This window comes from Somniosus microcephalus, chromosome 3 (assembly GCF_052327205.1).
Source record: "Somniosus microcephalus isolate GS21.2 chromosome 3, FLI_Smic_1.0, whole genome shotgun sequence".
Lineage (NCBI taxonomy): Eukaryota > Metazoa > Chordata > Chondrichthyes > Squaliformes > Somniosidae > Somniosus > Somniosus microcephalus.
The window spans coordinates 289,597,778-289,613,054 of NC_140989.1; the positions used below are offsets into that span (position 1 = coordinate 289,597,778).

The following is a 15,277-nucleotide window of genomic DNA, read 5'->3' on the forward strand; positions in this document are numbered from 1 at the left end:
AAGCAAATTGCCACTCTCTTCCCAATGAACTACAATGCTGCTCTGTAGACACATGACAGCAAGATTAGCAATATGTAGCATTACAGTTAATGTTACCAAGATTAATCTCCGTGAACAAGACAACTCACTTCTGACCTGTTGTGCAAAAGATTTTGCTCAACCTTATTACAATTCAGGGACGCTCCAATATCTTTTTCTTCATGCAAAAAACCCCCAGTTAGTTTCCAGAAGCAGATAAAATCTGCTATAAACCGAAACCTGCTTTGTTCTCTGCTGTGCAGAGTTAGTGTAGCACCGGTTTAACAATTAGCCCCAATTGCAGTAAATTGCTCATAGACATAAGAACATAAGAAATAGGAGGAGTAGGCCATACGGTCCCTCGGGTCTGCTCCGCCATTCAATAGGATCATGGCTGATCTGAATCTAGACTCACGTCCACTTCCCTGCCCTCTCCCCGTAACCCCTAATTCCCTTATCTGCTAGGAAAATGTCTATCTCCATTTTAAATTTATTTAATGTTGCAGCTTCCACAGCTCTCCTGGGTAGCAAATTCCATAGATTTACTACCCTCTGAGTGAAGAAGTTTCTCCTCATCTCAGTTTTGAAAGGGCAGCCCCTTATTCTAAGATTATGCCCCCTAGTTCTCGTCTCACCCATCAGTGGAAACATCCTCACCGCATCCACCCGATCAAGCCCCCTCACAATCTTATATGTTTCGATAAGATCGCCTCTCATTCTTCTGAATTCCAATGAGTAGAGTCCCAACCTACTCAACCTTTCCTCATACGTCAACCCCCTCATCTCTGGAATCAACCGAGTGAACCTTCTCTGAACCGCCTCGAGAGCAAGTATATCTTTTCTTAAATATGGAAACCAAAACTGCACGCAGTATTCCAGGTGTGGCCTCACCAATACCCTGTATAACTGCAGCAAGACTTCCCTGTTTTTATACTCCATCCCCCTTGCAATAAAAGCCAAGATTCCATTGGCCTTCCTGATCACCTGCTGCACCTGCATACTAACTTTTTGTGTTTCATGCACCAGGACCCCCAGATCCCTTTGTACTGTAGCACTTTGCAGTTTCTCTCCATTTAGATAATAACTTGCTCTTTGATTTTTTCTGCCAAAGTGCATAACCTCACACTTTCCAACATTATATTGCATCTGCCAAATCTCTGCCCACTCACTTAGCCTGTCTATGTCCTTTTGCAGGTTTTTTATGTCCTCCTCACTCACTGCTTTCCCTCCCATCTTTGTATCGTCGGCAAACTTGGATATGTTGCACTCGGTCCCTTCCGCCAAATCGTTAATATAGATTGTAAAGAGTTGGGGTCCCAGCACCGACCCCTGCGGAACACCACTAGTTACTGATTGCCAGCCCGAGAACGAACCATTTATCCCAACTCTTTGTTTTCTGTTAGATAGCCATGTGGTAAACCACTGTTTGTATGCCACCGTGTACATGTCTGTACATGCCTCGGCTGACTCCTCCCACGAGTCCAGGTATAAAGGTGACTGCTCCACAGTCCCTCTGTATTCTGGACTGGTCGACCACTCGAGGCACACCTTCATTCTCTTGTTAATAAAAGCCTGTTAGTTACTTGCTTAACCTCAGTCTTTGGGTGATTGATAGCGCATCAATTTTATGAACAAGATTTTTTATAATGGAGAAGATCCTCACACCAGCATGCCTAGACTTAGACCATCGGGAGGCGGACGCATCCACCAAGTTTACTCACTGGCTTAGGTGCTTTGAAAAATTCCTGATCGCCTCCGCTGCAACGGTCAAATCGGATGAGGACAAACTGGATGTCCTGACCTCCAAAGTGAACCACCGAGCGTACTCGGTCATCCAGGACGCGACCTCGTACACGGCTGCCATCAAGCTCCTCAAGGACCAGTACATGCGCCCAGTGAACGAGGTGTACGCCAGGCACCTCCTGGGGAGTCGTAAACAACAACCTGGGGAATCGACCGAGGAATACCTTCAGGCACTGTCTGTGCTTGGCCGGGCCTGTGGTTGCAAGGATGTAAAGGCTGCCGTGTACACAGAGGAACTTATCCGGGACGCTTTTGTAGCGGGCCACAGGTCCAATTACACCCGACAGCGACTGTTGGAGCAGAGTGACCTCGACCTCAACAAGGCCTCTGAACTCGCACTATCATTGGACGCAGCCTACCGGGGCATGGATGCCTACTCCTCTGCACCGTGGACGCCGCGGGGAACGACAGCCTGGGACACGGTAGGACCACCTCATAGCGCCGTGCCACCCCAGCCACATCCCAGCAACGGCCCAACTACCGCAGCAGTGTCCCAAGGCCAGAAATGCTACTTCTGTGGCCAGGCCAAACACCCCAGAGCGCGCTGCCCGGCGAAAAATGCGATCTGCTCGGGCTGCGGGAAGAAGGGACACTACGCCAGCGTCTGCAGGGCCAAAGCCACCCCGAACCCCAGCAGCGCCGCGTGTGGGCCGTGCGGGCCGCCATCTTGGGCCTCCCCAGCCATGTGTGAACCACCGGAACAGCAGCCAATTTGGACGCCTCCAGCCACATGGGGACCATGGACGCCGCCATCTTGGACGCCAGCCGGGACGCAGCAGGCCCCCAACACCACCTCATCTGATACCCGCAACGACACACCAACCCCTACGCTGGCCTCCGTGACGCTGGACCAAGTGACACCGCACCAACTGGCCCAGTCCACAATGGACATTAAGGTAAATGGTCACGAAACAATCTGCCTTTTTGACTCTGGGAGCACGGAGAACTTCATCCACCCAGACACGGTGCGGCGTTGCTCTCTCCCAGTCCTGCCTGCGCACCAGTGGATTTCTATGGCCTCCGAGTCCCAGTCGGCGGACATTGGCGGCTACTGCGTGGTGACACTCTTAGTAGACGGGACTGTGTACGATAATTTTAAACTTCTGGTCCTGCCCCACCTCTGCGCTGCCGTTCTACTGGGGTTAGATTTTCAGTGCCACCTTAAAAGTGTTACGATGGCGTACGGTGGACCCCTCCCCCCACTCACAGTCCGCAGCCAGCAGCTTCCAAATTGCCCGCCGCGCACCAGGTGCAACCTCTCCACACTCAGTCACACCCCCCCCCCCCCCCACTGTTTGCTAACCTCACCCCCGACTGTAAGCCCATCGCCACAAAGAGCAGGCGATACAGTGCCGGGGACAGGGTTTTCATTAAAACCGAAGTGGAGCGGCTCCTGAAGGAGGGGATTATTAAGGGCAGCACCAGCCCCTGGCGAGCCCAGGTTGTGGTCGTTAAGACCGGCGAGAAGCAGCGCCTGGTCATCGACTACAGCCAGACAATAAATCGCTACACCCTGCTGGACGCTTACCCACTCCCCCGCATAGCTGATATGGTCAACCAGATCGCGCAGTACCGCGTCTTCTCGACCATGGACCTGAAATCAGCGTACCACCAGCTCCCTATCCGCCCTGAGGACCGCCAGTATACTGCCTTTGAGGCAAACGGCCGCCTCTACCACTTCCTTAGGGTTCCCTTTGACGTCACCAACGGGGTCTCCGTCTTCCAAAGGGAGATGGACCGGATGGTCGATCAAAATGCGTTGCAGGCCACTTTCCCATATCTGGACAATGTGACCATCTGCGGCCATGACTTGCAGGACCATGACGCAAACCTCGAAAAATTCTTCTGCACCGCCCAACTCCTGAACCTGACGTATAACAAGGAGAAGTGCATATTCCGCACAACCCGCCTCGCCATCCTTGGCTGTGTTGTGGAACACGGAGTCATCGGTCCCGAACCCGACCGGATGCGTCCCCTTATGGAACTCCCACTGCCTCAAGGCCCTGAAGAGGTGCCTAGGGTTTTTCTCCTATTACGCCCAGTGGGTCCCCTACTATGCGGACAAGGCCCGTCCGCTGATTAAGTCCACCTCTTTTCCCTTGACGGCAGAGGCCGGCTTAGCCTTCCACCGTATCAAGGAAGACATTGCCAAAGCCACCATGCACGCAGTGGACGAATCCATCCCCTTCCAGGTGGAAAGCGACGCGTCCGACTTTGCCCTGGCCGCTACCCTCAATCAGGCGGGGAGACCCGTGGCCTTCTTTTCACGAACCCTCCAGGGCCCGGAAACCAGACACTCCGCTGTTGAGAAGGAGGCCCAGGCTATTGTGGAGGCTGTGCGTCATTGGAGGCACTACCTGGCCGGAAAACGATTTACCTTGCTCACTGACCAGCGTTCAGTTGCGTTTATGTTTAACAACAAGCAGAGGGGCAAAATCAAAAACGACAAGATCTTGAGGTGGAGAATCGAACTTTCCACCCACAATTACGAGATCTTGTACCGGCCCGGGAAGCTCAATGAACCCCCGGATGCGCTATCGCGTGGCACCTGTGCCAGCGCGCAGATCGATAGACTGCGGGCCCTCCACAATGACCTCTGCCACCCGGGGGTCACCAGGTTCTTCCACTTCATCAAGGCCCGCAACCTGCCTTACTCCATTGAGGAGGTCAGGACCATGACCAGGAACTGCCAAGTCTGCGCTGAGTGCAAACCGCACTTTTATAGACCAGACAGGGCTCACCTGATAAAAGCCACTCGCCCCTTAGCATTGATTTTTAAAGGGCCTCTCCCCTCCTCCGACCGTAATGTGTACTTCCTCAACATTATTGATGAGTACTCCCGTTTCCCGTTCGCCATCCCCTGCCCGGACATGACCAGTGCCACGGTCATTAAATGTCTGAACGACCTCTTCACCCTGTTCGGTTTTCCCAGCTATATCCATAGCGACCGGGGCTCATCGTTTATGAGCGACGAACTCCGTCAGTACCTGCTAACTAGGGGTATTGCCACAAGCAGGACCACCAGTTACAACCCCCGGGGGAACGGACAGGTGGAAAGAGAGAATGCGACAGTTTGGAAGGCCGCCCTGCTAGCCTTAAAGTCTAGGGGCCTTCCGACCTCCCGCTGGCAGGATGTGCTCCCCGATGCGCTCCACTCTATTCGGTCACTGCTCTGCACTGCCACTAACGCCACCCCTCATGAGAAAATGTTTGTCTTCCCAAGGAAGTCCACATCGGGGACATCGCTACCGCCATGGCTGACGTCCCCAGGGCCGGTCCTACTGAGAAGACACGTGAGGACCCATAAAACGGACCCCCTGGTCGAGAGGGTCGACCTCCTCCACGCCAACCCCCAGTACGCTTACATTGCGTACCCGGACAGGCGGGAGGACACAGTCTCCATACGAGACCTCGCACCCTCGGGGGCCCCAGTAACCCACTACCACCCCCCCCCACGATCCAATATCCAACCCCAGCAGACGGCACGCCTGGGCCCCGCGACCCGCTCGACACCCACGAGGACTACACACCAGTGCCCCAGCCTACGCGGGACTCCACGCCGGAAGCTTCACTACCCCTGCCGTCGCCACGTCGATCACAGCGGCAGACAAGACCTCCGGAGAGACTCCAATACACAAACTTTTAATACACTTCACCCCGCCGGACTCATTTTTAAACAAGGGGTGAATGTGGTAAACCACTGTTTGTATTCCACCGTGTACATGTCTGTACATGCCTCGGCTGACTCCTCCCACGAGTCCAGGTATAAAGGTGACTGCTCCACAGTCCCTCTGTATTCTGGACTGGTCGACCACTCGAGGCACACCTTCATTCTCTTGTTAATAAAAGCCTGTTAGTTACTCGCTTAACCTCAGTCTTTGAGTGATTGATAGCGCATCAAGCCAAACTTCCACCCATGTCAGTATATTACCCCCAATCCCGTGATTTTTTATCTTGTGCAGTAATCTTTTGTGTGGAACCTTGTCAAATGCCTTTTGGAAGTCCAAATACACTACATCCACTGGTTCCCCTTTATCCACCCTGTATGTTACATCCTCAAAGAATTCGAGCAAATTTGTCAAACATGACTTCCCCTTCGTAAAACCATGCTGACTCTGTCCTATTAAATTATGTTTATCCAAATGCTCTGTTACTGTTTCCTTAATAATGGACTCCAACATTTTGCCAACCACAGATGTTAGGCTAACTGGTCTATAGTTTCCAGCTTTTTGTCTACTTCCCTTCTTAAATAAGGGTGTTACATTAGCAGTTTTCCAATCTGCCGGGACCTTTCCTGAGTCCAGGGAGTTCTGGAAAATGATCACCAATGCATCCACAATCCCTATCGCCACTTCTCTCAAGATCCTAGGATGTAGGCCATCAGGTCCGGGGGATTTATCCACCTTAAGTCCCATTATTTTACTGAGTACCATCTCCTTAGTGATTTTAATCGTGCCCATGATGTCTTTAGAATATCACACCATTGAACCAGGCTAAATTACTGCCCAAATTTATTTACATATTAAATAATTTATAGATGCTAAAACATTACCACAATCAGTAATTTAAACTGCATATGAACTGGGTTGACTAGGAAATGAAGTAGAAAAGTGACTGATGTGAAAACCATAGATGTTCACAGAACAGGAGATCATTTGACCTATCATGTCTGTGCCAGCTACAAAACTAATTCCACTCCTCTGCATTCTTCCTAAAGCCAGTATTATCCTCTGCTTCAAACATTTAATCCACATTTCCCTTAAAAGATGCAATGGTCTCCAGGTCAATGGCTCCCTATGGCAAAGCATTCCAAGGGAAATAGCAACTGGTTAGATTCAGTGTGAAAATCAAAAAAGGGTCCTGAAGAAATGAATAAAAGGATGCTGCACTGTAAAAAGACAAAGTTCAGTGATATAAGAAGGGATGTGGCCGAAATTATTTGCTAACTCTTCAGCCCAGATAAGAATGGATCAACAGTGGAGAATCTTTACACAAAATGGAGAGTGTAAAAAATATTCCTGGAAGACGAGGTGTATCAAAGGATAGAGTTCTGGGAAGAAGGGGAGAAAGAGATTGAGACCGAAACAAAACAGAAAAGTAAATGGAGAGATATGATCAAATTAAGGCTGATGACAATAAAATCATAAGGAATACAGAAAATGTAGGAGAGAGATTAGGAAAGCTAAAAAGGAATTTGAAAAAAGGTGAGCAGATAATATAAAAGTAAATAATTAAGGGTTTTATAAGCATATAAAAAGTAAAAGAATAGTTGGAGAGTGTGACCACGCAGAGAAGCAGAGAATCTAGTTGTGAAGGATAAAGTATGGTGGTGATATTAAACATTCAGTGTCACTATCATTTGTAAACAGCAAAAGTGAAAATGTAGATGTACTAGAGGAATATGCATGAAAAACTGTTTGGGACAACTGTAAAAAAAGGAATCAACTCTTAAAAAAATTAAACTCAATGTGGACAAGTCACCAGATCCTAGGCATGCACCCTAGGCTGTTGATGGAAGTCAGAAAGGAGATTTTTCAATTTTTTAAATATATGCAACTTGTGCCGAGGAACCAGACGCTGGTTAATAACACCTCTGTCCAAGGGAAAGAGAAATGGATTAACTATAGACCAGTTGTGGAAAATCTCTTGGGATCCATAATTCAAAATCAAATTAGTGAGCATTTAGAGCTGCATTGGCTAATCAAAGACAGCCAGCATTTATTAAAGGCAAGTCACCTTTGTCAAATTAAGAGTTTTTTTTTCCTGAAGTGACTGGTTGTGTAAGTAAAGGGAATGCAGAAGATATAGTGCAGGTGGATTTTCAGAAGGGAATCGCTAAAATATCTCAGAGGAGGCTCGTTACAAAAATTCAGGCATGTGGTACAAGAGGAAAGATGACAACATGTGTAGAAAGCTGGTTGATGGACAGGGGGAATAAAAGGGTTAGGGTAATTGGTTGTAGCTCGCATTGGAGAAAGGTAGGAAGTGGTGTATCAGGGTTGGATCCGCATTAAAGATGATTTGGACTTGGGTATAGGCGCACTATATCAGAATTTGCTGACAACAAAAATCAGGGGATTTTAGAAACAGCAAGGAGGACTAAGAGACTTTAGGAGGATGTAGCTGACAGATAGCAGATGCAATTTATTAGAAATGTGAGTGATGCATTTTGGAAGGAAAAATAAAGAATGGGAGCATATACTCAATGGAAAGATGAAGACACTTAGGGGTAAAAATAAGTAACTGCATAAAAGTGAAAGTGCAGGTAAATAAAGCCAATCTAATTTGGGGTTTTATAAAATAGGTGCATAGAGTGTGATGCGCTATCAATTACTCATAAAAGACTGAGAGTTAAGAGAGTAACTAAAGGCTTTTATTAACAAAAGAATGAAGGTCTACCTCGAGTGGCCGACCGGTCCAGAAATACAAAGGGCTGGGGAGCAGTCACCTTTATACTAGGACTTGTGGGAGGAGTCAGCCGAGGCATGTCCAGGCATGTACACAGTGGAATACAAACAGTGGTTTACCACATTCACCCCTTGTTTAAAATTGAGTCCGGCGGGGTGAAGCGTATTAAAAGTTAGTGTATTGGAGTCTCTCCGGAGGTCTTGTCTGCCGCTGTGATCGGCGTGGCGACGGCAGGGGTAGTGGAGCTTCCGGCGTCGAGTCCTGCGTGGGCTATGGCACAGGCGTGTCGTCCTCGTAGATGTCGAGCGGGTCGCGGGGCCCAGGCCTGCCGTCTGCTGGGGCTGGATATCGGATCGTGGGGGGGGGGGGGGGGCGGTGGTAGTGAGTAGTGGGTTACTGCGGCCCCCGAGGGTGCAAGGTCTCTTATGGAGACTGTGTCCTCCCGCCCGTCCGGGTATGCAATGTAAGCATACTGGGGGTTGGCGTGGAGGAGGTCGACCCTCTCGACCAGGGGGTCCGTTTTATGGGTCCTCACGTGCCTTCTCAGTAGGACCGGCCCTGGGGACGTCAGCCATGGCGGTAGCGATGTCCCCGATGTGGACTTCCTTGGGAAGACAAACATTTTCTCATGAGGGGTGGCGTTAGTGGCAGTGCAGAGCAGTGACCGAATAGAGTGGAGCGCATCGGGGAGCACATCCTGCCAGCGGGAGGTTGGAAGGCCCCTAGACTTTAAGGCTAGCAGGGCGGCCTTCCAAACTGTCGCATTTTCTCTTTCCACCTGTCCGTTCCCCCGGGGGTTGTAACTGGTGGTCCTGCTTGTGGCAATACCCCTAGTTAGCAGGTACTGACGGAGTTCGTCGCTCATAAACGATGAGCCCCGGTCGCTATTGATATAGCTGGGGAAACCGAACAGGGTGAAGAGGTCGTTCAGACATTTAATGACCGTGGCACTGGTCATGTCCAGGCAGGGGATGGCGAACGGGAAATGGGAGTACTCATCAATAATATTGAGGAAGTACACATTGCGGTCGGAGGAGGGGAGAGGCCCTTTAAAATCAACGCTCAGGCGCTCGAAGGGGCGAGTGGCTTTTATCAGGTGGGCCCTGTCTGGTCTATAAAAGTGCGGTTTGCACTCAGCGCAGACTTGGCAGTTCCTGGTCATGGTCCTGACCTCCTCAATAGAGTAAGGCAGGTTGCGGGCCTTGATGAAGTGGAAGAACCTGGTGACCCCCGGGTGGCAGAGGTCATTGTGGAGGGCCCGCAGTCTATCGATCTGCGCGCTGGCGCAGGTGCCACGCGATAGCGCATCCAGGGGTTCATTGAGCTTCCCGGGCCGGTACAAGATCTCGTAATTGTAGGTGGAAAGTTCGATTCTCCACCTCAAGATCTTGTCATTTTTGATTTTGCCCCTCTGCTTGTTGTTAAACATGAAAGCAACTGAACTTTGGTCAGTGAGCAGGGTAAATCGTTTTCCGGCCAGGTAGTGCCTCCAATGACGCACAGCCTCCACAATCGCCTGGGCCTCCTTCTCAACAGCGGAGTGTCTGGTCTCCGGGCCTTGGAGGGTTCGTGAAAAGAAGGCCACGGGTCTCCCCGCCTGATTGAGGGTAGCGGCCAGGGCAAAGTCGGACGCGTCGCTTTCCACCTGGAAGGGGATGGATTCGTCCACTGCGTGCATGGTGGCTTTGGCAATGTCTTCCTTGATACGGTGGAAGGCTAAGCGGGTCTCTGCCGTCAAGGGAAAAGAGGTGGACTTAATCAGCAGATGGGCCTTGTCCGCATAGTAGGGGACCCACTGGGCATAATAGGAGAAAAACCCTAGGCACCTCTTCAGGGCCTTGAGGCAGTGGGAGTTCCATAAGGGGACGCATCCGGTCGGGGTCGGGACCGATGACTCCGTGTTCCACAACACAGCCAAGGATGGCGAGGCGGGTTGTGCGGAATAGGCACTTCTCCTTGTTATATGTCAGGTTCAGGAGTTGGGCGGTGCGGAGGAATTTTGAGAGGTTTGCGTCATGGTCCTGCAAGTCACGGCCGCAGATGGTCACATTGTCCAGATATGGGAAAGTGGCCTGCAACGCATTTTGATCTACCATCCGGTCCATCTCCCTTTGGAAGACGGAGACCCCGTTGGTGACGCCAAAGGGAACCCTAAGGAAGTGGTAGAGGCGGCCGTTTACCTCAAAGGCAGTATACTGGCGGTCCTCAGGGCGGATAGGGAGCTGGTGGTACGCTGATTTCAGGTCAATGGTCGAGAAGACGCGGTACTGCGCGATCTGGTTGACCATATCAGCTATGCGGGGGAGTGGGTAGGCGTCCAGCAGGGTGTAGCGATTTATTGTCTGGCTGTAGTCGATGACCAGGCGCTGCTTCTCGCCGGTCTTAACGACCACAACCTGGGCTCGCCAGGGGCTGGTGCTGCCCTCAATAATCCCTTCCTTCAGGAGCCGCTCCACTTCGGTTTTAATGAAAACCCTGTCCCCGGCACTGTATCGCCTGCTCTTTGTGGCGATGGGCTTACAGTCGGGGGTGAGGTTAGCAAACAGTGGGGGGGGGGGGGGTGACTCAGTGTGGAGAGGTTGCACCTGGTGCGCGGCGGGCAATTTGGGAGCTGCGGACTGTGAGTGGGGGTAGGGGTCCACCGTACGCCATCGTAACACTTTTAAGGTGGCACTGAAAATCTAACCCCAGCAGGACGGCAGCGCAGAGGTCGGGCAGGACCAGAAGTTTAAAATGATCGTACATGGTCCCGTCTACTACGAGTGTCACTACGCAGTAGCCGCCGATGTCCGCCGACTGGGACTCGGAGGTCATAGAAATCCGCTGGTGCGCAGGCAGGACTGGGAGAGAGCAACGCTGCACCGTGTCGGGGTGGATGAAGCTCTCCGTGCTCCCAGAGTCAAAAAGGCAGATTGTATCGTGGCCATTTACCTTAATGTCCATTGTGGAACTGGCCAGCTGGTGCGGTCTCGCTTGGTCCAGTGTAACGGATGCCAGCGTAGGGGTCGGTGTGTCGCTGCGGGTATCAGATGAGGCAGTGTTGGGGGCCTGCTGCGTTCCGGCTGTCGTCCAAGATGGCGGCGTCCATGATCCCCATGTGGCTGGAGGCGTCCAAAATGGCTGCTGTACCGGTGGTTCGCACATGGCCGGGGAGGCCCAAGATGGCGGCCCGCATGGCCCACACGCGGCGCTGCTGGGGTTCGGGGTGGCTTTGGCCCTGCAGACGTTAGCGTAGTGTCCCTTCTTCCCGCAGCCCAAGCAGATCGCGTTTTTCGCTGGGCAGCGCGCTCTGGGGTGTTTTGCCTGGCCACAGAAGTAGCATTTCTGGCCTTGGGGCACTGCTGTCTGGCCTTGGGACACTGCTGCGGTAGTTGGGCCATTGCTGGGGTGTGGCTGGGGTGGCACGGCGCTATGAGGTGGTCCTACCGTGTCCCAGGCTGTCATTCCCCGCGGCGTCCACGGTGCAGAGGAGTAGGCATCCATGCCCCGGTAGGCTGCATCCAATGATAGTGCGAGTTCAGAGGCCTTGTTGAGGTCGAGGTCACTCTGCTCCAACAGTCGCTGTCGGGTGTAATTGGATCTGTGGCCCGCTACAAAAGCGTCCCGGATAAGTTCCTCTGTGTACACGGCGGCCTTTACATCCTTACAACCACAGGCCCGGCTAAGCACAGACAGTGCCTGAAGGTATTCCACGGTCGATTCCCCAGGTTGTTGTTTACGACTCCCCAGAAGGTGCCTGGCGTACACTTCGTTCACTGGGCGCGTGTACTGGTCCTTGAGGAGCTTGATAGCGTCCGCGTACGAGGTCGCGTCTTGGATGACCGAGTACACTCGGTGGTTCACTTTGGAGGTCAGGACATCCAGTTTGTCCTCGTCCGATTTGATTGCTGCGGAGGCTGTCAGGAATTTTTCGAAACACTTAAGCCAGTGAGTAAACTTGGTGGATGAGTCCGCCTCCCGATGATCTAAGTCCAGGCATGCTGGTGTGAGGATCTTCTCCATTATAAAAATTTTGTTAATAAAATTGATGCGCTATCAATTACTCATAAAAGACTGAGAGTTAAGAGAGTAACTAAAGGCTTTTATTAACAAAAGAATGAAGGTCTGCCTCGAGTGGTCGACCGGTCCAGAAATACAAAGGGCTGGGGAGCAGTCACCTTTATACTAGGACTTGTGGGAGGAGTCAGCTGAGGCATGTCCAGGCATGTACACAGTGGAATACAAACAGTGGTTTACCACAGAGTGTGATGTAAGAAAAAGGAGACTTACCATCAAGTAACTTTAAAGTAAGCTTTAAGTAACTTATAAACACACTATATACAAGAGAGGTCTTTACCATGCCTCTGGTAGAAGCCTCTTACAATACTGAACAGACCAGTATTTATACCAGTCCAACAGGAAGTGACATTTACAGGAAGTGAGGTAATTACACAGTTCATAGTTCATAGTTCACAGGAAGTGATGACATAACTTCCCGGAAGTTAGCATTTTTATCACATTCTTCCCTCCTGCAGGATTAGGAGGCTGTGGTCTACCTTTTGGTCCGTAGCCGCCGAACAAGGAAGAGTCGCACCCGTTTGGATTCCCGTCGTAGAGGGTCGCTGGTCCGCTTACATGCGGTTGGCCATTGGTCAGAGTCTGTGTGGCCTGGATTGCCCTGTGAAGGGTCGGGGAGATCATGGCTTCGAGTACGAGCCCCAATAGGTTCAAAGTCGGACTGCCTCTGTTCAGAGGGAGGTGCAGAGCTGGTCTGTGGCGGATCAGTACTTTCATGCGTGGTACTGGGAGGGTCGTAACCTTGAGCACGGGGTTCTACCGGCACCAAGCTAGTTGGTGTCCGATCAGGATCCTGGAGAGGGGTACCCGATAGGTCCCAAGAGTTTCCTGGTGAAATGCCATCACCCGATGTCCCACTAGGTCCTGGTGGGCAGGGAGCCAGATCCCGTAATGATACGGTAGATTCTCGGCCGTCGGAATATCGTATGTTTGCATAGGTGGGGTTGGCATCGGTTAGTTCGACCTCGTCTACAAGAGGGTCATTTTTAGACGTCCGAACGTATCTTCGGAGTAATACAGGTCCAGGAGTAGTTAGCCATGACGGGAGTGATGTTCCATGAGATGAGCGACGCTGGAATCCAAAGAACCGCTCATGAGGTGTAGTATTTGTGGCTGTAGAAAGCAGGGACCGTATAGAGTGCAATGCATCCGGAAGCACTGTTTCCCATTGCTGGTCTGGTAGGCCCCGAGATCTTAAAGCGAGACGTACGGAATTCCAGATGATACCGTTATACCTCTCTACCTGCCCATTTCCGATGGGATGGTATGGTGTTGTTTTGCTTGTAGCAATTCCCCGTTCTGAGAGGTAGTCCTTGAGTTCCCTTGACATAAAGGATGGACCCCGATCTGAGTGAATATAAGCCGGCATGCCACAGAGAGAAAATACCTGCTCAAGGCAGCAGATTACTGTGGACGCCAGCATATTGGAGCAGGGGAAGGCAAACGGAAAACGTGAATATTCATCGATCATGGTGAGCAAATATGTGTTCCGAGTTGAAGAGGGCACTGGGCCCTTAAAATCGATGCTAAGTCGTTGCATCGGTTGGGTTGCATGTATGAGTATACCATCTGAGGGGCGGAAGAACTGAGGTTTTAATTCCGCACAAAGCCGGCATTCTGAGCATATTTTTTTTACATCTCCAGTGGAAAAAGGGAGATTCCGTGATCGTACGAAATGTAGCATGCGCGTAACGCCAGGATGACACAAACCATTGTGGACATCCATGAGAGTGGAGGATGACATAGTGGAGCAGAATGCCCGTGTGAGGGTGTCCGGGGCCACATTCTCCTTGCCAGGCCGATAGAGAATGGTATAACCAAAAGAGGCCAGTTCCATCCTCCAAAGTTGTATTTTATTATTCTTAATTTTGGTTCGTTTTCGATTATCGAGCATGAAGGCGACTGATCGTTGGTCCGTGATCAATGTAAAATGCTGGCGAGCTAGAAAATGGTTCCACTTCCGTACTGCCTCTATGATGGCTGTGGCTTCTTTCTCAACCGGAGGATAATGTAGCTCGGCACCTTGTAAGGTCCTGGACATAAATGCTACAGGACGACCTTCCTGATTCAGAGTAGCCGAGATCGCCACCTCTGAGGCATCACATTCAACCACGAAAGGGAGATTCTCATCGATGGAGTGAAGAGCCGCTTTCTCCAACTGTTTTTTGAGAAGGTTAAAGGCTGCAACAGCCGCTGTTCCCAGTGGAAATGATCTAGCATGCAGCAAGGGTTGGATTTTGTCCGAAAAATGAGGAATCCATTTAGCGTAGTATGCAAACAGACCGAGAGCCCGACGTAAAGAAGCCGGATTCTTAGGTGACGGGAGCTCTTGGAGCGGGCGAAGTCTTTCTGGGTCTGGCTTAATGATACCATTGCCTACGCAGTAGCCAAGGATGTTGATGGTCGGTTGCGACTCAACAGATTTGGATTCATTCAGGGTCAAATTACGGCGATGGAGGGCATCCCGAAATTTTTGGAGGTTGGAGTCGTGTTCCTGTTGATCGTGACCTGCAATGGTAATGTTATCAAGATAGGGAAAAGTGTCCCTTAGGTTTTCCTGCTTAACCAGGCCATCCATTGCCCGTTGAAAGACAGCCACTCCATTAGTAACCCCGAATGGGAGGCGACGAAATTGGTACAGCCGTCCATTAGCCTCAAAGGCTGTGTACTGCTTATCTGAGACCTTCAAGGGTAACTGATGATAGGCACTTTTTAAATCGTAAGTTGAGAACACTTTGTATTCGGCCAGTTTATTAACCATATCATCAATGCGTGGCAATGGGTAGGCGTCCAAGTCGGTATATTGATTGATGGTTTGCGAATAATCGATGCATAGTCGCTGTTTGTGAGGTTTTAGAGGGTTCTTGACAATGACGACTTGAGCCCGCCAGGGCGACGAACATGGTTCAATGATATCCTCTGCTAGAAGTCGAGAGATTTCAGCCGCAATAAAAGATTGGTCTCCCTGATTAAAGCGCCGCGATTTCGTTAT

General features: G+C 50.9%; 1 protein-coding gene across 1 annotated transcript in view; it reads right to left on the reverse strand.

The window, feature by feature from the left end:
• slc35d1a (solute carrier family 35 member D1a) overlaps positions 1-15,277 on the reverse strand; it is an 84,552-nt gene that overhangs the window by 26,729 nt on the left and 42,546 nt on the right. The gene's annotated exons all lie outside the window — the stretch shown is intronic.